General features: G+C 43.7%; 2 long non-coding RNA genes across 8 annotated transcripts in view; one reads left to right on the forward strand and one right to left on the reverse strand.

Moving 5' to 3' along the window:
• Positions 1 to 19,580, forward strand: LOC128328290 (uncharacterized). Of its 7 annotated transcripts, none has more exons than XR_008309116.1 (6): positions 1 to 95; positions 3,279 to 3,419; positions 3,507 to 3,671; positions 17,013 to 17,198; positions 18,340 to 18,479; positions 19,314 to 19,580. It is a non-coding gene; the product is annotated as an uncharacterized LOC128328290 (long non-coding RNA). The 7 variants fall into 7 exon arrangements; XR_008309113.1 differs by having other exon boundaries at positions 18,340 to 18,456; XR_008309118.1 differs by having other exon boundaries at positions 18,340 to 18,443.
• The window catches only part of LOC128328291 (uncharacterized), a 15,905-nt gene continuing 10,550 nt past the window's right edge, over positions 19,220 to 24,574 (reverse strand). The window contains exon 3 of the long non-coding RNA XR_008309120.1: positions 19,220 to 19,500. This is a non-coding gene — a long non-coding RNA (uncharacterized LOC128328291). The remainder of the gene's footprint in view (positions 19,501 to 24,574) is intronic.

Here is a 24,574-nt window from a genome sequence, read left to right on the forward strand (position 1 = left end):
AAGAGCAGCAGGGCCCAGCATGCCTGTTTGCAGGCAGAGGAAGTGTGCGGGGAGGAGCATGGCATTCAGTCAGGGAACACCGCATGGAATGCTGGGTAAGCCCTGGAACATAACTGCTGTTGATGATGCTCTGAGCTGGCCTCTCGCTGGTCGCAGCTGCTGCTTAAACCTGTAACTACAGTTGTAGCAGTGGATATATGCAGACAACATGACAGCCCCTTCTGTTTATAGTGGTAAAACTGAGGAGTAATCCCAGCTCCAAATTCCAGTTTGGGAAGTAAGTGGGAGTGGACCCTGTGGTTTGGCTGCGAAGCCACAATTGCACAAAAGCAGAGCTACAGGTTTGCTGGCAACTTGTAACTCTGGTTTTGTGTGATGTCTGAATGCGGCCTGAGTAACCAAGTTTAGGAATGCAGCTTTAGTTGATTCAAAGTGGGGGGGGAGTGCCATATTCTGTCATGATGTTTGCCACATATGTGGGCCAAGCTGTTCTTCTGTCCTCTCTTGCCTTTCCCTCGGCTACTATTGCCCATTGTGTTGTACACAAAATTAGCTGATTTTCCATCTGATTCACGTTATAGTTAATACAATAGTTGTGATTATTCAGTGTAGTGGAGATATATACTGTAATTGTGCACTTCTCCGTAGGAATTGAAAGACAGAGGGCTGTATTCTGCTTTATAACAACATGAGCAGAAACTAACTTCCCTGACCCTTCCTCCGCATCCACGAGCCCCCTGAAAAGCTGCTCTTGAGGGAATGGGAGACCCTCAGGAATGAGGTGGAATGGAGCACAGGGAGCTGCAGAGAGAGAGAGAGCTACTCTCTCCAAACAGGCAGAAGCTTCTGTGAGTGCAGAAACTTAGGCTTGTTGATGTGCAGTAAGTTAGGATACAACCCATAACTAATTTTGAAAGGAGGGATTATGAGCATAGTGGGCAAACCATAAGCAAGTGAGGGGAGAGAAAACTATGCTGACATAGGCTGCAGGGCCATTTTGAGTGCCACATATTTGCTGCAGGTAACTCTGATGTATCTCACTGTTAGCTTCACCATAGGGTAGGAATGTGCACAAAACCGGTTTTCCTGGCTTGGTTTGAATCTGAACTGGATTCGAACCGAGCCGGACCAATTTAGTTTTGACCCCCTCTGGACCAGGATCTGGTTAAGTTCAAATTCGGAGCCCTACTGGCAAAAGGGAATCCAAGGATTCCCCTCTACTGGTAAAGGGGCAGTGGGTAAGGGGGGCTTCTAAAAGTGCTTTAAAAGAGACAGAAATGTAAAGGAAATTACTCACTATGGCCCCCAGTGTCCAGGGCCGGCTTGGGCCCAATTTGGGCCTTCTATGGCCCATTTCAGGCCTCCTTTGGTCCATTTTGGGCCTCTGCGCTACATGGAGACCATTTTTAACCTCTGTGCATGCGCACTGGCCATTTGTGTGACCTGGGTCATGGGCCTGAGCCGGCCCTGGACACTGGGGGGTGGGGAGGACGGCGCTCCCACAGCTGGCGGCCATAGTGAGTACTTTCCTTGACATTTCTGTCTCTTTTAAGCACTTTTAGAAGCACCCCCATTCCTGTTGCCCTCCTCATCGGATTCCCCTTTGCTGGTAGGGCTCTGAACTGGGCCCAAACTGGCTCCATCAGTTTGGTTCAGACCTGAACCAGACCCAGTTTGGTTTGAGGCCAAGCAACTCAAACCGAACTGTGTGAACCGGCTCAAATTTGAGCTGGCACACATGCCTACCATAGGGTTTGGTATTTCCATGGCACCCTTCCCAACCATCTCCCAGCTATTTGTTTGTTTGTTTGTTTGTTTGTCATATTTTTGTGCCACTTGATATGTACATCTCTAGGCGGTGTACAAAATTTAAAAGTTAAAAGTTACAAATGAAAATACATGACAATAAAAACAATAGAATAAAATGGATATTAAAACAAGTCAAGCAACAGTCACTAAATGATTCAGAGCCACCACCTAATGCAGGTTATGCCCAGAACCTGGCTTCTAGATGCTATTGAACTACGGTTCTCATCATTCCCAGTCTTTGGCCATTGTGGCTGAGGAAGATGGGAGCTGTAATCCAACAACATCTGGGGACTCAAGTCAGAGAAGCCTTGACCCAATGAGTTTCCCTGCCCGTGCTCTTGGCTGCTGTTGGTAGGACAGGAAAACACATTGTGATGTGACAAATCATGCAGTAAGTGATGTTTGACAATATAGTAGGAGGGGGGCGGGACTTGCATTGATTCTATTCTCCACAGCAAACGTAATATAGACTTCAGGTTTGCACTTCCAGTGCAAATATTTGTAAGGTCAGCATGTTGGTTCCAACCATTCAATTTTTATTTTTAGGAATACAGTTTAATTTTTTTTTAAAGTAAGATGAATGTTTTTTAGATAAGATGGCCAAGAGAAATGGCATCCAAGCCATTCCCAGTCTTATACCAACAGTTGACAGAAGTACTGACAGACTGGATTCTCCTGTCATTGCTCTTTAAAGGTTGTGCCGTCAAGTCGGTGTCAACTCCTGGCGATCACAGAGCCATGTGGTTTTCTTGGTAGAATACAGGGGTGGCTTACCATTGCTATCTCCCGTGCAGTATGATATGATGCCTTTCAGCACCTTCCTATATTGCTGCTGCCTGATATAGGAGTTTCCCATATTCTGGGAAACACACCAGCAGGGATTCAAACCAACAGCCTCCTGCTCTCTAGGTAGCTTGCTTCCCTGCTGCGCCATTAGGTTGCTCTTTACCATTCTATTATTCTTTCCTCCACCCCACCACTGCCAAAAAAAACAAACAGTAAAAACTGTCAAAGGCTGGGATCAGAGCGCTGGCTGAATTTATCTATCTATCTATCTATCTATCAGATTTGTACACCACCCCAAACTTTCATCTCTGGGCGGTTAACAATAGCATAAAACAAGTTAAAAACACATACAAAAACTTAAAACAATTTAACAATTTAAAAATAAAACAGAGATTAAAACCTAAAAAAATTAAAAAGCTGAGAAAGCTTGGGTGAAGAGGTGGGTTTTCAAATGCTTTTAAAAAATTGCCCGAGATGGAGAGGATCGTATCTCAGATGGGAATACATTCCACAGTTTCGGGGCAGCAACCGAGAAGGCCCATCCCTGTGTGGCCACCAGCCAAGCTGGCGGCAACTGTAGATGGACCTCTCCAGATGACCTCAATGGGTGGTGGGGCTCATAACGAAGAAGATGTTCTCTTCTATGCTAACTCAGATTATTATGCTAACTCAGTTTGTAATAGTTTTTTAGAGTCCTCGGAACAAAATCTTGAAATAAGTGAGACAATCTGTAGTGCCTGAAACAATAACAGCCCACCGCCCCTGATATTCAAGTGGGCAGAAATTTTCAAGAATAAAAGATGTTGCTTATCTTCTATAGAGCTGTAAGTTTATAGTATAAGGGGGCAATTCTTTACAGGCAGGGGAATCTGGTACCCTTGACTGACATTGTTCTGAAACTGTTCCTGCAGAACTGATAGCTGCCTCAGCAAAAAGGTGCAACAGCAGCCGCTGGGGATTATTTTGGTCTGGATAGCCAAAGAGGAAAAGGAAAATGACTGAGAAGAAAACAACCACAAATGAGCAAATAACTGATTCATGCAAGAGAAAACACTGATCCTGGCAACATTACAAAGGTAATATTTTCACTAGAATGAAACGTTCTTGGATGTCTCCAGGCTGTTAAATACAAATAGGCATCCCTTCACTATGAGGCATGCAGGAGGTATATGTGTCTTCTTTTTCCATCTTATTTTAGCTACAACTCTTTTTTAAAAAGAAGATAAGTGGATTCTAAGATATTATTTTCATTTACCTTTCTGGGTTCACAATATATCAGAAGCTATGAAATACAGGCTCTGTTCTTTTTTTTTTAAAGTTCCTTTTTGGTTATGTTCCTCCCTTTTGTTTTCATATTATCCTTTGGCAAAGAAATCACTGATGCATCTCAAATTTCTGTGCCCACAGTTGACCAAGTTGTGTCGGCAACAAGACTATTGTCTTGCCACAGTATTAATAATACATAACACATGCCACTCAAAGCAATCCCAATGTATTTGACAGTTGAAGAAAGATAAATTATAGCTAGGGAACATTCCACCCATGGCTGAAATGCGACCACCTCTGGGGTGGAAAGTGGCAAGTGTTTTCAATAACTGTCTGCTTGAGAAACACAGTTTTTATGTCAGGAAATAAGCAATGCCAGACCCAATTGAGACTGGAAAAGGAGACATATCGAGAATAGAGCTCTCTGCTCCTGTTGGTGGCTAGCAAGTATGTTTCAATCAATAGTGCTAAAGCCAGGTCCTCCTCATTATACAGATTAACCTCCTTCCATGAGGGTCTCCTTATGCCTTCTTCTTCCCTGAAGATCTCCTTATATCGCCTTCCCTGAAGATCTCCTCCTGCATGTCATTACAGCTTTTAGTCATCATTTCCATCACTGCTACCGTCACGCCAAGCTGCCAGTTTCTCACTTATATTTTGCACAGAGCAGGGAGCATAAGGTCAGCAATGCATATTCATCAGCAAACATGTTTGGACCAGTGTTCCCTGGCTTATACATGCAAGTCCTTAAAATGTGGACATTGTGGGAAAGACTGGTATGTACACACAACAGCCGCAGATTCCATGTAATTATATGCATAGTTCTGATACAGGTTGCTGCTAGCAGCTTCCTTTATTATAGGCAGAAAATATGAGTCGTTGGCAGACATTCTGACGAACAAAGCGCCTGCGTAATGAACAAAGTTGCGCTAGTGCAAGACGTTTGCATAATAGTGCTAATGCATAATAGATTTTTGCATAATGAATTTTTAGAGTTGCGCTCTTGCACCATAGCACTCTTGTGCAAAAGTTCCCTTTTCAACAGATGAGGCGTATCACAGTAGCACAACACTATCCTGGAACGCACACTCATCAGCTTTGTGCTTGTGTGATGTCGTTCCACAAGCACTTCATTAGTCAGGACCTCAGCCAATGACTGCACTGCTGACAGGGCCGGCTTTATGATTTTTGGCACCCTAGGCAAAGTATGACTTTGATACCTTACAACGCCCCCCTCCCACATTCAGTTAAAATTATATGCTGTATTGTACAGAATATAATTTTCGCTGAATGGGAAGGGGAGTCATACCTGGTGGCTGGCACTGGCTGGGATGTGGGGATGAAGAGGAAAGCCGGTTATACTTTTCAAAATGCGTAAGACCACTGCTGCCTGCCACCCCTCACTGTCAGCTCCACGTGGAGTCCCCGCCCCTGCAGCTTATGCACATATGTGGCACCCATTTGAGTGGTCAGCCTGGGCATCTTTTTTTACAGGACTGACCCCTCAAATGGCTGCGAAGCAGGTGCATCAGCATGGGGTGCGCAGTAGGGGCAGATTCCATACGGAAATAGGCAGTGGTGCAGGGTGGCAGGCAATGGAGTCTTGTGGATTTTGACAATCTACTACACCACCACCCTTGCCCAGTCACCACTGCCCGAGCAATAATGAAGAGTGTGGCTATTTATTGTGGCAGGCGGTGGAGGTACCCAACCCTGCCCCATGCCCCTCCCCAAGAATTGGCACCCAAGGCAATAACAGATGCACCTAGTGGCGCACTGAGCAGATGAGCCACTAGGCGCACCTAGTGGGTGGGCCAGCCCTAATTGCTGAGCACACTTTCTTAGCTTTTCAGCCCTGAAGGTTAGCCCCCTCCCCCAAATAGAGATGTGCACAGGAGTGTTTGGGTCCTAGAACTCCATTCTAGGAGTGCCGAATTGGTTCTGGCAACTGGCGTTTGAACCGGTTCGGAGGAGTGGGGATTGCTTTAAGGGGCAGGGAAGACGGTGTCTACCTGCCAGCCCCCACCCCACCACTTTCCCCCTGCTGGTATTCTTCCAAAAAGTGGGCACACGGGGCTTCAGCCTCCTTGCAGCTGGGATAGCATTACCACGCAAATGGCCGACATGCGTGTGCCTGGCATGCGCGCGCACACGCATCAGCCATTTGCGTGGTGACACTGATCCCAGCTGCAAGGAGGCACACTGCAGCCCCGCGTGCCCACTTTTTGGAAGAATGTCAGCGGGGAGTGGGAAGCGGTGGGGCAGGGGCTGGCAGGTAGGCAGCGCTTTCCTTGCCCCTTAAAGTGACCCCCCCACCCTCCCAGGAGTGCACAGAACCGGTTTTGTGTACATCTAAATGCAGGGGATGGAATTCATCTGTAAATTAGTGGTCTTTGAATGTTTTAAATGGTTTATTTTGTTTTTGTTGTGTTTATTTTTGTGAACCACCTAAAACATTTGGAGTCAGGCTGTATATAAATCAAATAAATAAATAAAATAAATATGAGGGGGCAGTGAATCACCTATTTCCCTTGAGTTTCTTAGGGCCCTGTTGTTTAGTATAACCTACGTTAAGTCATTGGCCATATTTAACAGGGATATTAAAAAAGTAGATTCTTTCCCCCAAGTCTTCCTTCATCTGGATGTGTTCTCTACTGTCCAGCTCTACTGTTGTTATGAAGTGACTGGTCTTGACATCTGCTACTATTATTTCCACTTCCTAGGTATTCTTGTGAGGTCTTCAGTTCATGCACTATAGTGACACAACATACAAAGCCAGGATATTGTTTCATTCCTCTCTTGGAACGTGTGGTGGGTTGGCAGCTGGAGAAAAGGTTCTGAAGGCAGCTGCTAATAGTGCATCATGAATACAGCTGCAAAAGCCTAACCACTCTTCTATGGAAACTATGCTGAGGAAAAGCTTTTTTGCTCTATGGCTCTGAAGCAACTTGTTCCTGTAGTACGCTGTGTTCTGCAGAAGCTATTTCTTCATTGCTAAATTATGGAGGTGTTAGAGATCTGTAGTTTTATTGCTCTTACTTTTTTTAAAGGATTGTGTATCCTTTTCAAGTATGAAAAAATTGCTTTGTGTAGTCAGTCACATTAAGGTTATATTCCTGTGCTCACTTACCTGAGAATAAGCCCTACGGAACATAGTAGGACTTCCTTCCTTCCTTCCTTCCTTCCTTCCTTCCTATCTATCTATCTATCGAAAAATATTCCTATACCACCCAAAACTTGCATCTCTGGGCAGTTTACAATTAAAATAATTTAAAACATTAAACCAATTAAGAATTAAAATCATTTAAAACATTTAAAACCCAGTATTAAAAATATTAAAACTATAAATCTAATTAAAAGCCTGGGTGAATAAATGTATCTTGACTGCCTTTAAAAAAGTTGCCAGAGATGGGGAGGCTCTTATTTCAACAGGGAGCACATTCCATAGTCCAGGGGCTGCAATGGAGAAGGCCTGTTCCTGAGTAGCCACCAGATGAGTTGGCGGCAACTGCAGATGAACCTCTCCAGAACATCTTAACAGGTTGTGGTGCTCATGGCGAAGAAGATGTTTTCTTAAATACCCAGGGTCTAAGCCATGGGCACTATACATGCCCATATACTATGCATGCCCATGGCAAGCAAAGCTGAGTACTAGGGTTCCCATGCATCCAGGCATAGGGGTTAGCCCACAGCAAGCCTATGCAGGGAATGATCCAGCCTCAAGGTCTCTCTAGGAATCTACTCAGGACAGTCATCCCGGGGCATGCCCACACAGTGAGTGACATTTGGTTTCCAACAGTGCCCAGGGCAGTCCAGGGCAAGTCTTCCCACAACAATCCCACACAAGAAATGCTCCAGATAGTGATTTTAGCTCAGTAGCAATTCTGAACCCTATAGGCCAGTGCTCCAACTTGGGTTCAGCAGGACGATTCAGCTTAGAAGACAAAGGGTTTGACTACACAGCAGATACTTGGCTGCATAGGCTCTGGAGCAGTAGCAGGCAGCTTGTGTCACCAGACTCTCATGACAGCAAAGGCGCTTCCCAGGAACTTTCACACACATGCCTGGGAGACAGGACATTTATAAAGTTCTGTAATCCGCAAAGTTACAGAGGTGAGGAAATTTTAGGTTTCAAAGTGGACATACTTGAGAAGGGTGTTGGTGCAGTGGTAGTTATTCAGAGGAAGCACAGAACAAAAGGGCTCCATTTACCAAATCTGCATAACTGGCTTGAGATCTGATTTTGATTGCATCAAAATGAATGCAATAGGGTTTTTTTGTAAAATTCAACAGTTCTTCCAATATCAAATGCTTGACACTTTTGTTGTTGTTGTGTCAGGAACTCTGGCTTAATAAATAATGCACATGAATTGTGGAGGAGTGTGTATGTGTCACCTTTTGCAAGGCAGCTTTTGCACCAGTTCATTCTTTTCATGACATTGCAGCTTGATCCAAGCAGAGACCAGTTCCCTCCTGGCACTAAATGCTGTCCATGCTCCATTTCCATTCCCAGAGTGGAGTGGGTGTGGGGGAGAGAAAGGGTGTCTGCTTACGTAATTGAACTCATAAGCCTATTCAGTCATACAATATTTGTTTTATGTTGAGATTAATCTAATCACATTACTTGGCTTATCATGTTTGTTTTTTCCAGGGGCAGTTTGAACATACATCTACCACACCAGAAATCTGTGGGTTTTAGTGTCCATGGCACTTCTCACTATAGCTACAAGTGCATATCAAAAGCACCAGTTTCCTTTTCTATCAACACACTGGAAGTTAAATTGCCATTGAAAAGTAGCTGCAGGGCTGCATTTCAGTGAATCTGAAACATTGGTAACGTTATGGTAATGTGGTTTGCTTTTGAAAATCTCACTGTAAGTTAGAGACCATTTTTTTCCTTGTCTCCGAAACAAGGCATGCCATTATTGCATACTAGCTGGCTGCTAGGATTTCCCTAAACCAGATGTCAAAAGGATTTTCCAACAGTAGAATACAGTAAAATTAAAATCAAAAGCATGTTATAAACAAACTGAATTGCTTTATAATTAGAATTTTCCAAGACTGTAGCTTGCAGGCAAATCGGTATATTAAAGACATTGAAATAATTAATTTGGGGTTTTTCCGTTTATTTACTGCCCAACAAGGTAACAAGAAACAGAATGTTAACAAAGAACCAGCTGAAGGGTATTACCCTTTTCTACTTTCTAAAACCAAGCTTCTAATTTAGGATTTTATTTTCTTTGCTAAACAACAATGGAAAATAAAAACTGGTCTATTAGCAATGAAAGCTGAGCTGGTTCTCTGTGGTAGAAGATCCTGTTGCTGTCTCCCTGCCTTTTTCTCATGCAAGGACAATCATACACTCAGTTTTCCTAAAAATCAAATCTCATTTTCTGTCCTAAATACAACCTGTATAGTACAGTTAAGAAATGAGATGGGACCCTATTTTAATAAATCATTTTTACTCTCTTAATCATATAGGAATATAAGAAGCTAGCTTATGTCAGTTCAGAGTATTGGTCCATAGCTTAGTATTGTCCTCGCTGACTGGCAATGGCTCTCTAAAGTTTCAGGTAAGAGTCTTTCCCAACCCTACCTGGAGATGGCAGAGATTTAATCCAGGACCTTCTGCATGCAGAGAAGCACCACTGAGTTATGCCCCATCACAAAAATTAATTTCTGTTGCTTACCCCTCCAACAATTTGATGTGACTTGAGTAACGTTGGGCAAAAGGGTCTGCAGCACTGGCTCTTTGAGCTTCTTTGTCCAGTGGTTTAAAGTCTAAACTCTAAAGTCAGTTTACTCTGCCTGGTTTCACAACAATTTGACAGGACTGGATCTGTGGAACTGGATCTTTGGAATCCAGCACTCAGTGATACCCTGTGAATCCATCCAACCTGAATTTGTGGCACTTACTTGGAGCACTGATAGTCTTCTACAAATAACCAACCATCCCAACATCACTCTAATCAGTTGCTTTCTGCTGGGTTGTCACTGCTTCTTCTTCATGCCTGTCAATGCAGCCTGGCCCCAGGTGTCCCAGTGCACTTCTGCTGGCCAGCTACTATCACCAGACATCTAGTTTCAGGGCCAGTAAACTCCTAAACATTTCCTCTCACTACCATGGGATGATATGGGACTTCTTGCGTTTAGCCAGCCCATTCTTGTTGCCCCATGGCATCTCAAGACCCTGGAGCCAGTGATGGCTCCCATCAACCATAAGTGCAGTTCTTTGACTAATTGTTTATTAGACCAAAGCAAAATACCCACAAAGCCCCTTAGCATTGCACAGAGGCTACCTGAACTTTCCTATGATACTGCCTTAATTTCTGTTGTGATGTGGAGCAAACACCTCCTCACTGTCAACAGTAGCAGCGATGTCAAGAATTATATCAGCCTGCTTAGCCATCCCAAGTTCATCATCAGAAATGAACCAAGTTCGTTTCCACAATAAAATATAAATGGCAGGTGATAGGTCAATGAATCTGAAGTTTAAAGATATGTCTTTTTAGCTGGCAAAACATACATAAAAACATAAGAACATAAGAAAATCCTGCTGGATCTGGCAAAAACCCATTCACTCCAGCATTCTGCTTCACACAGCAGCCAGCCACAAGCGAGAAAAAGAGGGAAACCATCCCTTGGGAGGCCTGAAAGTGGGAAAAAGAAGGAAAACACCCCCTTCATTTATGCTCCATAACACCTGGTCTAGAGGCGCATGCCACCTCTAATTGTGATGGAAGTATATTGCTACCAAGGATAGTAGCCATTGATAGCCCTATCCTCCATGAATCTAATTCCCCTTTAAAATCATTAAGACTGGTGGCCATCACTCCATCTGGCAGAAGCAAATTCCATTATTTAACTACACATTGTGTAAAGAAGTACTTATTTATTTATTTTATTTATTTAACATATTTTTATACTGCCCAAAACACAAATTTACAAGACAATAAAAACAGTTTACAAGACAATAAAAACAACCAATAAAAAGATTAAAACATTTCAACAATTAGAATTTTAAAAGTTAAAACTATAAAAACACAATTAAAACACAATTAAAACAGTTTCTAATTAAAAGCCTGGGTGAACAAATGCATCTTGACTGCCCTTTTAAGAATTGTAGGAGATGGGGAGGCTCTTATTTCAGCAGGAAGTATATTCCAAAGCCTTGGGGCAGCAATGGAGAAGGCCCGTCCCTGAGTAGCCACCAGACAAGCCAGTGGCAACTGCAAATGAACCTCTCCAGATGATCTCAATGGGCGGTGTGTTTCATAGCAAAGAAGATGTTCTCTTAAATAACCAGGGCCCAAGCTGTTTAGGGCTTTATAGGTTATAACCAAAACCTTGTACTTTGCCTGGAAACTTCCTTTTGTCAACAGATAACTTCAGGTTCTAATTTTAAAAGATAGAGAGAAAAGCTTCTTTTTATCCACTGTATCCATGCCATGCATAATTTTATACACCTCTATCATATCCCACTTTACCCAGCTTCTTTCTAAACTAAAAAGACTCAAATGTTATTTGCCTAACAGGGTCCACCCTGGTTTGCGTTTGAGTGGGAGACTGCATGTGAGCACTGTAAGATATTCCCCTCAGGGGATGGGGCTGCTCTGGGAAGAACATTTGCATGCTTGTATGCAGAAGGTTCCAAATTCTCGCCCTGGCATCTCCAGATAGGGCTGAGAGAGACTCCTGCCTGCAATCTCGGAGAAGCCGCTGCCGTTTGTGTAGATGGATATTGAGCTAGATGGACCAATGGCAGCTTCCTATGTTCAGGGGCGTAACTACTATTAGGCAAGGGGAGGCGGCTGCCTGGGGGCCCAAACGCCTCGAGGGGGCCCCCAGAGGCAAGTCACATGACTGTATATTGTGAAGTGTGTGTGAGTATCAGCGAGGGGCCCATTTTAAAATTTTGTCTCTGGGCTCGCTCCAGCCTTGTTACACCCCTGCTATGTTCTATGGTCCTATAGAACACATAGAACATTGCTGTAGTCTGTTGTAGTCTTTCCTCATAATGGAGTAGCTCCAACCCTCTAATCATTTTGGTTGCCCACCTGTTCCAGCTCTACTCCTCTTCTTAAGGTGCAGCAACCAGATCATGACAGCTGATCTCAGCCCATTGCTATGATACAAGAACCATATTTCTACCATTTCAGGAGAAGTGCTCACTAGCTAAAAGATTCTGCCAGCTCATAAGTGGGAAGATTAAGACCTTAACGAAATGGACTCTCTGCTCAGTTTTCCCTCCTCATTTTCCAGAATGTTTTGTTATTCTACGAAGGCATTTTCATAAAGCTGCAGGATTCATTATAAAACATGTGTTCTGCCAGCATGCACCTGTAGTTACAGTAACAGAAATGCTTAGGAATGTGCTCTGTAGTTAATCAAACTGTGTGTATACTGCTGTTATGTCAGGTGTATATATTATGACTCATAACTAATTATCTTAGTACCTCCTCACCACCATAGTTGGAATGTTATACAGTTCTGAATCCTGTGTCATGCAAGCTCTTTAACAATCTACATCGCACTGCACTTCTGACAGTGAACCCTCCGACACCGAGAGGCCGATACTGTGGATAATGTCATAGTGAATCAGGCAGAAATCCATCAGACACATTTTTAGCCAGTGGTTTTGATTTCTGCCTGGACATATACCGTGTTTCCCCAAAAATAAGACAGTGTCTTATATTAATTTTAGCCCCCAAAAATGCACTAGGGCAATTAGCGGTACATCAGAAATTACTGCTAGGTCTTACTTTCGGGGAAACAGGGTAGTATAGCAGCTGGCATTTTTGGGTAAAGCACTGTGCCTTGTAGAGATGCATCAGGCAGAAATGTATCAGTTGCATCACTAGGAAGTGATTGGGAAAGTTACACCACTTGAATTTCCACCAAGATGCATCCCTCCCTTGCCCACTGTCAGTCTGAAAGACCAAGCAACAAGGCAAAGTGTGGGTGCATTTAGTCTCATTTGTAAAGCTAGTATAATATACAGGACCGTCAAAGTCTTTACTACTTACATGGCACAGATGTTAAGGTGAACACTGAAACTTTCCACACCTTTGAGAGCATGAAAATTGTAAGCATTCTAACTCTCATCTCAAACAAAAGGGGATCTTTTATTTATGTGTCTATCTATCTGTCCATGAAAGGCTGTATATTATAGCCGGAGAACTGGTCTGCCTGAAAGAAACGTGAGATACAATGGACTTGTCTCCTGTTATACTAGTGGCTGCACAATGTCACACACATAGTGAAAAACTGCAATTGCGCAAGCACAAAAATGGCACAGAGTTGTGTGACAGTGAAGCCGTTATATATAATAATCATGAATTGTGTAACTCAAATGTGTACATATTTTGTGCTTGCACAACAGTACTCTTGTGCAGCTGCACAAATATAATGTCCTGCAGCATACATAAAGTTGTGCAGTATGTCAGCCAGTATCTGTATCACCAAATAAAATGCCTTAAACAGTTGTATTCAGTTCTAAAGGGAAGCTGGAGAACAAAAGGTAAACAAGGAAAACCACTGTGCCAAGTACTCCAAAAGAATATTGATGTGTAATTGAAGTGCATTGCAGAAGAGACCACTGTGCATGCTTACCGTAATGTGTCTCCAAAACAGCATTTTTCTCTGCCATTGAACGGTAAAGAACATTAATTTCCTTACTCACTAGACCTTTATTGGGGTCAAAACAGCAGGAACAGGGATGCCACAAGATCAGCTTTCTCCTCATTTGCACATACATTTTTCAAGTTTCTTGTTACCATATGCTGCTGCTTTGTGAATAGTAAACAGAGGGGAAACTTTATGTTTCTCCCTGGGCTGACATAAGTGCAAATCTAAAACACACTGACACTTTTCCAATAACATCTGGAGCTTTAAAATAATGCCATTTGATACACTGTATAACTTAAGTATTCCGTTTGTTTGAAAATACCGGGCAACATTCAGAGGTGTATGTAGTCCAGATCTGGGTGCATCCTAAGTTCCAGTTCAGACATGATTATGTGTACATGCGTACAGGTGTCTGTACACATGTGCATGTTTTGGTGTAAATAATGTACATGTGTTCATTTAAAAGTGAACCTGTGTATATGTCCCTCAAATGCATGGTATAGATAGAAAGGGTAATGCTGTATCTGCATTCAGCATAATATGGTCCTATTTAAATGTTGTGTAACTCACAACTGCAAAAGCAGGGAAGAAGTCCGTCCCCACCACTGTCAGTCACCCCCTTTTGCACAATGAACATGCTTGCGGTGCCATTGGTTTGAAGGGGGAGACAACTTAAGTGCGTTCACTGGTAATTTCATGAACTTTAACCTGGATCAATCCATGAACTGCTGGTGAACATGTTCACAGCATGTCCACCTTCAGAAAAACAATGCTGTAAGTATGTGTCCAGCTGGAGGAGGTGAGTGACAGCAGTGGGGCTGGACTTCCTCTTCACTTTGGTAGTTGTAAGCAAGAGCATCTGTGGTGCTCATAATATCTGAAGAGAGCTAGTGTGAATAACTTGCACCTGGGTACACTGTAGACAGATTGTACGTGCATTGAACCTAACATGTGAATAGGGCTCTAGAGCGGGGCTGTAGCTCAGTGGCGAAGCAGCTGCTTTGCATTCATAAAGTCCTGTGTTCAATCTCTTTGTCAGACTACCAGGGGACGAGGTGGGCTCCTAGCCCTTCTTGAACTCCAGAATGAACTGGAGCACCCCAAAATAAGATCAGCCTCAGCAGGGGCATAGCAAGGTTGGAGTGGGCCCAGAGACAAGATTTTTAAATGGGCCCTCCCCTCACTAAAGCTCAGCTCATGAAGTAAAGAAATCTTAAATGAAGCTGAATAGTGGTAACAAAAAGCATAGTCAAATTTATATATAGAACATCATCCTAAATTTTTTTTTAAGGTTTTGTAAATTGTGGATGATGCAAGTCATTTAATAGTACTAGAGAAAGACATGCTGTTCTGGTAGCTCCAGGTCTTAACACTCACGTCAATTTTGGAGGATGAATACAACTGAAGGAAGCCCGGGCGGGTGCGTGGTTGGGGGAGTCAGTCATGTGACTTGCCTCTGGGGGCCCCCCAAGGCAATGGGTTCCCAGACAATTGTCTCCCCTTGCCCTATTATATTTATGCCCCTGAGCCACAGGAACAGCCAGGGCTGAGGTTAGCTTGTCACCTGAGTCCTACTCTTGGCTTGCTGCATTCAGCCAGTTCCCTCTCCTGGAGAACTCCTGGCTCCCATACTCTGAAGCAGCTCCTCATCACCAGCTGCCTTCTCTTTAAATACTCCAGTGCAGAGCTGACAGGGCTTAAAGCCTACTTCCAGCCCCACCCCCTTCCTGAACTTGTTTCCCGAGAGCTGCCAGTAGCCTCTGAGATTAAAAGGTAGCATGCCTCTGAATACCAGGTGCTTATCAGCATTGGTGGCAACGGCCTATCACCTTAATGTTTTGTTTGTAGACTTTCCAGAGGCACCTGGTTGATCACTGTTGGGAAACCAGATGCTGGCTAGATCCAGCTGTTGGGAAACCAGATGCTTGGCCAGATCCAGCAGGGCCTTCCTTATGGACCATCAGCCTTGACATTAAATATCACTTAAAAGACATGCTTCTTCCATTGGGCATCAGGAATTCCCAACTTTGGGTCCCAAGGTTTGTTGGACTACAATTCCCATCATCCTCAGCCACAACAGCCTTGGCCATTGTGACTGGGGATGATGGGGGTTGTAGACCGATGATATCTGGGAACCCAAAGTTGGGAACCCCTACTATATATAAACTAATCTTCAGAGTTTTCCTCCCAAGCTCTGGCTGTCTCTTGAATATTTATTTATTTATTTATTCGATTTCTATATCGCCCTTCCAAAAATGGCTCAGGGCAGTCTACACAGAGAAATAATAAATAAATAAGATGGATCCTTGTCCCCAAAGGGCCCACAATCGAAAAAGAAACATAAGATAGACACCAGCAACAGTCACTGGAGGTACTGTGCTGGGGGTGGATAGGGCCACCCGGTATGCGGAGTGTGGAGAATATGCGGAGCATTATTACAAAATACTATTCAGATCACTCAGATTTGCATTTGGCAGTGCTTACACACACAGCTACATAACCACATTACAACATCAGCACAAAGAAAGTGATATAGAAAGTTGAACTACATTGCCAGGGGTTTGCTGTCTAGTGTCTTATATCTTCCATGCACAACCATCTCTCTCACAAGCTATCTCACTGAACAGGCATGTAAGGATCAGTTGACTGGGCTGTTCTTGGATAAGGATGACAACTTTTCATCCATTATTTTAAAGTTATTTTCTTTCCCCCTCCCCGGAGGATCAATTGTTACTGCTAAATTCAAAACACTTCCATTCTGTGGTACAAACAGCGTGTGTTTTTGTGTAATAGTCAGTCGTAATTTAATTTGCATATTTTGTTATGTCTAGTTAGCTGCCAAACTTATAGACTAAATGATAAATACAGAGTCTTCAGGGATTTGGTTCAATTAAGCTATTCTTCGGGGTGGTCTTGATATGAGTCAAAACTGGAAAAATGATGCTATGTTTCCAGAACACCTAAAGTGAACATAAGTAATTTATTCTATAGCTCTCTGGACTTTTACTGCCATCTATTCATGATGTGCTTCACTTTTTATTAGATGTTTACATATTTTATGTGCTGGATTTCAAACCATCATTGATAAAGACTTATGAGATTTAGCTAAATGATATAATTCACTTTATTTAATTAGCAGCTCCCCATTGCTATAGTCAACATTCCCCAAACTGTATAACAACTAGGAGATAAAGTGTTTTCTTTTATGGAAACTACAGTTAAAGATAACTTCATGAGATCATACTTTCTACCAATGCGGTAACATGTGCAATATAATGTGTTAACATTATAGATGAATCAGGTATTGTATGACAAAGTAATATACAAATGATGGTTAAAAATTACAGAGATTATTTTTAGTATGCTCTAATTTTTAAAAATCAAAGAGATAATTATCAAGTCAAGGTATGTGATATAAAACAATTTTGTATTATTTTATTTAATCTATCTATCTGTCTATCTATCACATGTATATACCGCCCAAACTTTCATCTCTGACTTACTATTGTCTACACTTCTTCAAGGTTACAGGCAGGAATCTCTCCCAACCCTATCTGGAGATGCCAAGGAGGGAATTTGGAACCTTCTGCATGCAAGCATGCAGGCGCTCTTCCCAGAGCAGCTCCATCCCCTAAGGGGAAGATCTTACTGTGCTCACGTGTAGTCTCTCTTTGGCACTTGGTGGTGGTGGAAACTGGCATGGATGAACAGTTAAGGATTCTTTGTGTTTCATCTTTTCTTTGCTGCAGATTAATCTGTTGCATTTCCTCTGTCTTTTGTTCATCAGCATGGGTCCAGCTTGCAGGTAACAGTGGCACTAATTGGGCATGTTTTATTTTATGTATGCAGTTATTCATGACATGTTATGCCACTCTTCTTTGAAGGATCTTAAGGTGGCATTTATATTTATAATGTGGGGCAGTGAGATTCCCAGTGCCCCTAATTATATTCTCAAAACAGGAGGTTAAGCAGGTTGAGAGAAAATGACTGGCCCAAGGTCATCCAGTGAGCTTCAATGCTGAGGAGGGATTTTGGACTCAGGTCTCCGTCCTACTCTGATACTGTAACCACTATGCCATGCCGATTCGGGAAGGAGCCCTAATTTGTTAATTTGCCTTGAATACAAATACGACAAATATTTATATGCCATTTTTCAACCAAAAGTTCCCAAAGCAAACTTTTATTTAAACATAAAGATAAGATAGACACCAGCAATACCCACTGGAGGGATGCTGTCCTGAGGATGGATAGTGCCAGTTGGTCCCCCACCCCCAGCGAATCACCATTTTAAAATGGTGAATGATTAAGTGAATCACCATTTTAAAAAGGTGCCTCTGCTCAGCAGGGGACTGCCTAGCTGCTTGCTTACGTAGGGGTGTGTGTGTGCGCGTGCACGTACGCAGGAGCGTAACAAGGCTGGAGTGGGCCCAGAGACAAAATTTTAAAATGGGCCCCTCACTGATACACACACACACACTTACTTTTCACAATATATAGTCATGTGACTTGCCTCTGGGGGGGGCCCTCAAGGTGTGGGGGCCCCCCAGGCAGCCATCTCCCCTTGCCTAACGGTAGTTACGCCCCTGTGCGTATGTACAGAAAACATGTGCAGAAAGTTATGAAAGCTTGGGGTTCTTGGAGGGATTTTGCATCATGGATTTTGATTTCCTAGGGTATTGGGCTCTTCCAGTGCCAGTCCATGACATATCGCTGCCTGAAGCAAAGCACAAAATGTCTCCCCCTTCCTTCCCTTCCCTATCTTTCTTACTATTACTACCACACCCTTCTTTCTTTCAAATCCACATGCCTTTCTTCTTTCATGTATCTCCCTCTTCCTTCCCTTTCTATTAGGAAGGGAGTCTCAAGCTATTCATGGAGAAGGTGTTGTGTGGGGAGTGGTCTGCCATGCGACTCCTGAGAACTGGCTTATAATCTGGTACCTGAAGTGAGGAAAGGTAATGTTGCATGGTAGGTCTGAAGCAACCAAGTAAGTAAGTACCGTAAGTCTGACTGTTCAGTGGGTCTAACTCCCAGATAAGTGTGATAGGACTGCAAATTACAACCTTAATTTTGATACAGTATTTACATAGGAACATAGGAAGCTGCTGCCTTATAGTGAGTCAGACCATGGTTCACGTAGCTCAGAATTGTCTACACTGACTGGCAGCAGCTCCGTGAGGTTTCAGGCAGGAATCTTTTCCAGCCCTACCTTAAGATGCCAGGAAGTGGACCTAGGACCTTCTGCATGCAAGGCAGATACTCTACCACTGAGCTGCAGCCCTGTTCCCTAAGGGGAAACTCTAACAGTAGACAGAGCTCACATCCAAATGCAAACCATGGTGGACTCTGCAAATCAAAGGGGACAATTCATGATCACTATTGCAAAACTAGCTCTCTGTCCTCCTCAAAACAGAGGCTAGTTGTTGCCCGCTAACTCAATGCTTCACGTTTCTTCACTCTTGCTAAAATACAAGGTCCAGGCACTTTTGCACCTCAACAAATGCTCTGTTTTGAAACAGCAAAACACACTGAGCTTTTTGAATTACTCCTCAAATGGAGCTATGATTTTATCAGTGCAAATCTTTGTCGAAATTGATCCAGTCTCCAATGATCTTGGAAAGATTCAATATTGAGTAAGTCATTGAAATGGAAATGATAACTAACCTGGTGTTTAAGATTAAAAAATGGCATTCAAGCTATAGTTGTAAATAATAAAATTGTGCATTTTTAATGTTTTGGAACATACAGTATTGAAATATTATTCTTGAATAACATAAACCTTTATCTACTGAGCACCCACTGCATCACATGTTCTATAAATATAGGGCCGGTTTGGATGATGCCTTACCAGTCCATGTGATTAGGCAAGGAATGCGCCAAGAACATGATGTTTGTGGCAGACGTCCTGATGGCCTCCCAGCATGTCCCTTTATCACATGAATGGCCTCTCTTCACAGGCTTCAAATGCTTGATATGCTCTTGACTTCAATGGAAATATAAAGGACCCTGCAACTACATAAGGTTGATGGATTGTGAACGCTGATTTAAGCAGTGGTATGGCCTATCCTGTATTATAGGCATCCCTATGACTGCCCTGCTCATACTAATACAAATGGCTTTATTGCTAAAAATCTGCACACCTATGGTTTTTTCTTTCTTTTTTGTTTTATACTAGCTGTAATGACTTCAGCCTGGAGCATTTCCTGTAGAATAATGACCGGCTGTGGTTAATAGCCCCCAGTTGAGCCTTGGGCCATCAACTCCTCTTAACCAGCCATTAATCTCAAGGAAATACCTCCCATCTCAATTATTATTGCAGATCTCTGTAGGTAAAAGAAAGTGGGTTCACCCCCCTCCCTCAGTCAAAACCTGAATGCCACTATGAACTTCTCTGTGCCATAAACATAACTGTGTCACAATATGTGGAACAGATTAAGAAAATATTCACTCCCATCTCTTCAATAATGTTTTCAAAATCTAATGAACATCATTCATACAAATATGCAAATACATATACACACAGGGCTGGTTCAAACAATACTTTTCAGGCCCATGAGATTAAAGCAGGACACACAAAGAGCAAGTCCATCCTGAGGTATGTTGCAGACAACTTGACATTCATCTCACACAAGCTTGTATTGTGCGGTGGGGGGCCGTCAGTCTGAATTGTTGTTCTACATATGCCTGCAGAACTAGTTTAAATGAATATTTGGGTTGCATTTGGGTAGTGTATAGAGTGGCAGTTTGAATGAACTGTCCCCTCACGTCATAAAGGAAACCACTGGGAAGACATCAGGGCATATACAAAAGATGCCAGGATGGGTGCAGTCTTGGTGCACTGCTCGTTTAATTGTGTGGACCAGAAAAGTATTGCCCAAACCTGTCCACATATGGGTTTGGTCAAGTCTTGACAGGGCTCATTTCTTCAAGAACTGTCCCTGCCCCCTGAAAAGATTCCATCTCATCTAAGAACATAGGTACATAGAAAGTTGCCTTCTACCGAGTCAGACCGTTGCTCCATCTAGCTCAGTATAGTCTACACAAACTGGCAGCAGCTTCTCCAAGGTTGCAGACAGTAGTCTCTCTCAGCCCTGTCTTGGAGATGCCAGGGAGGGAACTTGGAACCTTCTGCATGCAAGCATGCAGGTGTTCTTCCCAGAGCGGCTCTATCCCCTGAGGGGAATATCTTACAGCGCTCACTGAAAGGAAAGGAAAGATTGTGCCCTCGAGTTGGTGTCAACTCCTAGAGATCACATTCCATGTGATTTTCTTGGTAGAATACAGGAGTGGTTTACCAGTGCCTCCTCCCATGCAGTATGAGATGATGCCTTTCAGCACCAATCAATATCACTGCTGCCCAATATAGGTTACTACAAATGTATTTACTAGGTTCAGTCTGGGAAGCACACCAGCGGGTATTTGAACTAACAGCCTCTTGCACTCTAGACAAGCTGCTTCCCTGCTGTGCCACCACAGCTGATACAGGCCTCACACATGTCTCTTATTCAAATGGAAACCAGGGCTGACCCTGCTTAGGGAAGGAGGCAATTCATGCTTGCTACCACAAGACGAGCATTCTCCTTCAACTTTCCTTTGTCATTAATGTAATACATCCAAATGGTTTCCCTGCAGTTCTGGGGAATTCTTTGAGGAGCTATTCTGTTGACACCCTAGTCCTTTCATGAAACAGTGGACACAATGGCACTTTGGCATCCTCTCCCGACCACCAAAATCTTGGCTTCTCCTTTTTTTGTGGAGAATTACACAATATGAGATAGCTGGGACAATGACTAGAATGCAGGTGGAGGAAAACCTGAAGCAAATCTGACTGATCGTGTATTGGAGCCACTTGAAGGCCTAGGCCATGGTGGCAATGACAATACAAAGATTTATACAAAGTCCTTCTGCCCCAGTCCCCTCCCCCCCAGCCTTCTGCCCCAGTCCCCTCCCCCCCAGCCTTCTGCCCCAGTCCCCTCCCCCCCAGCCTTCTGCCCCAGCTTGCTCCCTCCTCCGTTTCCCCCTCTTTCTCTCTCTTTCTCTCTCTCTCATTTGTGCTCCCCCCCCCCGCTTTTTATCCTGCTTGTGTTTTCCCCACTGGCCGTTGCCGCCTCCTCGTTCCTCCAGTCCTTGGTGTCGGGTGGCCAAGCGTTCAGCTGGCTCCTTCCTGCATGGCCCTCCCTCTAGCGAGCATCTGCCGAAGCAGCCAGCCGTTTCGGTGTCTCTGCCCAGCAGCTTCTCCCCGCAGCTTCCGCCCTCCCCCGCCCCGGTCCGTTTAGTTCTCCTCTCTGCTTGCCCGCTTTCCTTCTTTTCCTTTCCTCCTCAAGCGGCCACTTCCCTACACGGCCAACCGCTGCCCAGCCAATCCGGCGCCTCCGCTGCCCAGCCAATCCGCTGGGTTGCCAGGACGCATCCCCACAGAGGCACGTCTGTGAGAATTAATATAATAGATTGGTGCAACAGTGCTGACATCCACATTAATGCTGTGCCATCATGCAACAGGGAGAGGGCAGATTGTTGCTCATCTCCTCTTTCCGCTGAAGCCACTGTGCCTCCTGGAAATATTTCCCTGAGGATTGTGCAGACCAGCACAATGCTAGTCCAGAAGGCTATTCACACGACCGCCAGGCAGGCGGGCAGGAAGTCAGCACCGACCTTACCTCCCCCCCCCCCAGATGATCCTTTCACATTGGTGATATGTGCAGATCACGCTCCCACGTGATCTATGCTGCTTGGAGCAGCACGGTTCTCCAGAGGTGTGTCCTGGCCTCCGGATATCCTGCAATGCACCACACAACGAGTGCAGTACATTGGGGGAATTCCCCAGGAATCAGGCACTCTAGATTCTGTGAAACTCTGTGCACGCTCGGACTCTGTGCACCGAACTTACCTTCCCTCCCTGACAGGTTATATGCGCCAAACTTACTTTCCCCCCAGATGATCCTTTCACATTGATGGGATGTGCAGATTGCACTCCCACATGATCTGCACTGTTTGGAGCAGCATGGTTCTCCGGGGGTCAGGACAATGTGTCCCGGCCTCTGGATATCTACAATGCACTGAGAAATGAGTGAGGTTCATTGAGGGAATTCCCCAGGAGTCAGGCACTCTAGGTGCCTGACACTGTGTGCTTGGGCTGCACACAGCCTGAGCACCCACACAACCCTTAAAGGAGCAAGGGTGCGCTTGCTCCTTTAACCCGGGCTAGAGACTGGGGTTAAAAGTAGCGTTAGGCGATTGGCCCTGATCCCAGCACTGCACACGAGCAGCCTAACCCAGGCTGGGCTGCCTTAACCTGGGTTAGGCTGCTCGTGTGAATAGCCTTCAGTCAGCCACTATATGTGAGATATGATACGGTATATTACCAATCCACAACATCTACATACATTTTAAAAAGAAAACTGATGCATTGATTGATTGATTGATTGATTGATAATTCAATTGCTATACTGCCTTTCATAAAACATATCCCAAGGCAGTTTATAAGGTTAAAATTAAAGCAATAAAATTCAATAAAGTCACACTAAAAATAATATTAAAATAAATTAAAAACCATTAAAAACCATAAAAATAGACATGAAACAGCAACCATAAAATGCAGAGACAGAGCAGCAGGAGCAAAAAGAGACCAGCAGCCCCTAAGGGGCAAATGCCTGAAGAAACAGCAAGGTCTTCCACTATTTTTTTTTAAAGACAGCCAAGGCAATCAGAGAAAAGACACCCACTGGGAGAGCATGACATTGTGAGTCACCCTGAGCAGTAGTGTACTGGAGGGGTGGGGTATAAATATTTTAAATAAATGTACAGTGGCTAAGCCACCTGAACAGCAGCAGGGAAATGACTTGATTGGCAAGCCAGAGGTTGCCGGTTCAAATTCCCCACAGGTATGTTTCCCAGACTGTAGGAAACACCTATATTGGGCAGCAGCGATATAGGAAGAGGCATCATCTCATACTGCGTGGGAGACGGTAGTGGTAAACCCCTCCTGCAGTCTACCAAAGACAACCACAGGGCTCTGTCATCGCCAGGCGTCGACCCCGACTCAACAGCACACTTTATCTTTACAGTGGCTAAAGTGCTGAATCAGGCTGGGTATACCTAGGTTCAAATTTCTGCTGAGCTATAACATGCACTGAGTGTCCTTGGGCAAATGATTAACTCACAACTTAACCGGCATCATGCAGTTGTTGCAAGGAAGAAATGGGACAACCTCTATGTAAACCACTATCAGGACCCACTTGGACTCCAGCCCAGGGAGACACTTTCAGAGAAGAAACACACCCCAGTCCCCAGTCCTTGTAAAAGCCGCAGAGACCCATCAGACCCTGAGCATTCAGAATGTGTCACCTTTCCTTCAGTAAGCCCCTCAGAGAAGCTCTGGAGCCCTGCCCTACTATATCCCACTCCCCATTTAGAGTTAGCCTTTGCTGAGTTAACAGCTGCTTAACTGAATTGCTGCCTTGCTGGACCCAGGCATGGACAACCACACTCTTGAAGAAATGAGCAGATTATCTATGGTATCTTGAAGAAGGTCATCCCAGAATAATTTTTTTAAGCTTGATATTTTGAGCAGTTTGATATTCTATTAGTTTCATTTAAGGTCACATTGTAAAAAAAATGTGCAGTTTTACTGAATTAGAAATCCAAGAGACTGAACATGCTGTTAACAAGTACATCAAGACATTTTTATGAAATGGAAAGCAAAAGAGTACAGCATCAGCCAAGGAATTTTCACCACTCTTACAAAATTTAAATTATTTTAGCCAGTTTCAATATTTTAGGAACTTTCCCTGGTCTCAAGTGGGCCATTAAGTATATACGTCAGTGGTTCACAGTCTGCTGCTAGTCACCAAAATCTGGTTTTAATTCTATCTAGTTTTTTTAAATGTCAAGTTAAGTTGAATGTTTTAGAAGTATCTTAAGGCCGAACAAAAGGGGAAAACTGACAGGGATACATATTTCAATGATTTATACAAATCACACATAAAGGTGATTTGCATTCTTTATCACCTGTTCACTTCTTTCATAGATTAGACTCATTGGTTCCTGTTATCTATAGTATAAAGCATGGGTAGATTTAAGGCTTCTG

The sequence above is a fragment of the Hemicordylus capensis genome, chromosome 5 (genome assembly GCF_027244095.1).
Source record: "Hemicordylus capensis ecotype Gifberg chromosome 5, rHemCap1.1.pri, whole genome shotgun sequence".
In the NCBI taxonomy this organism is placed as follows: Eukaryota; Metazoa; Chordata; class Lepidosauria; order Squamata; family Cordylidae; genus Hemicordylus; species Hemicordylus capensis.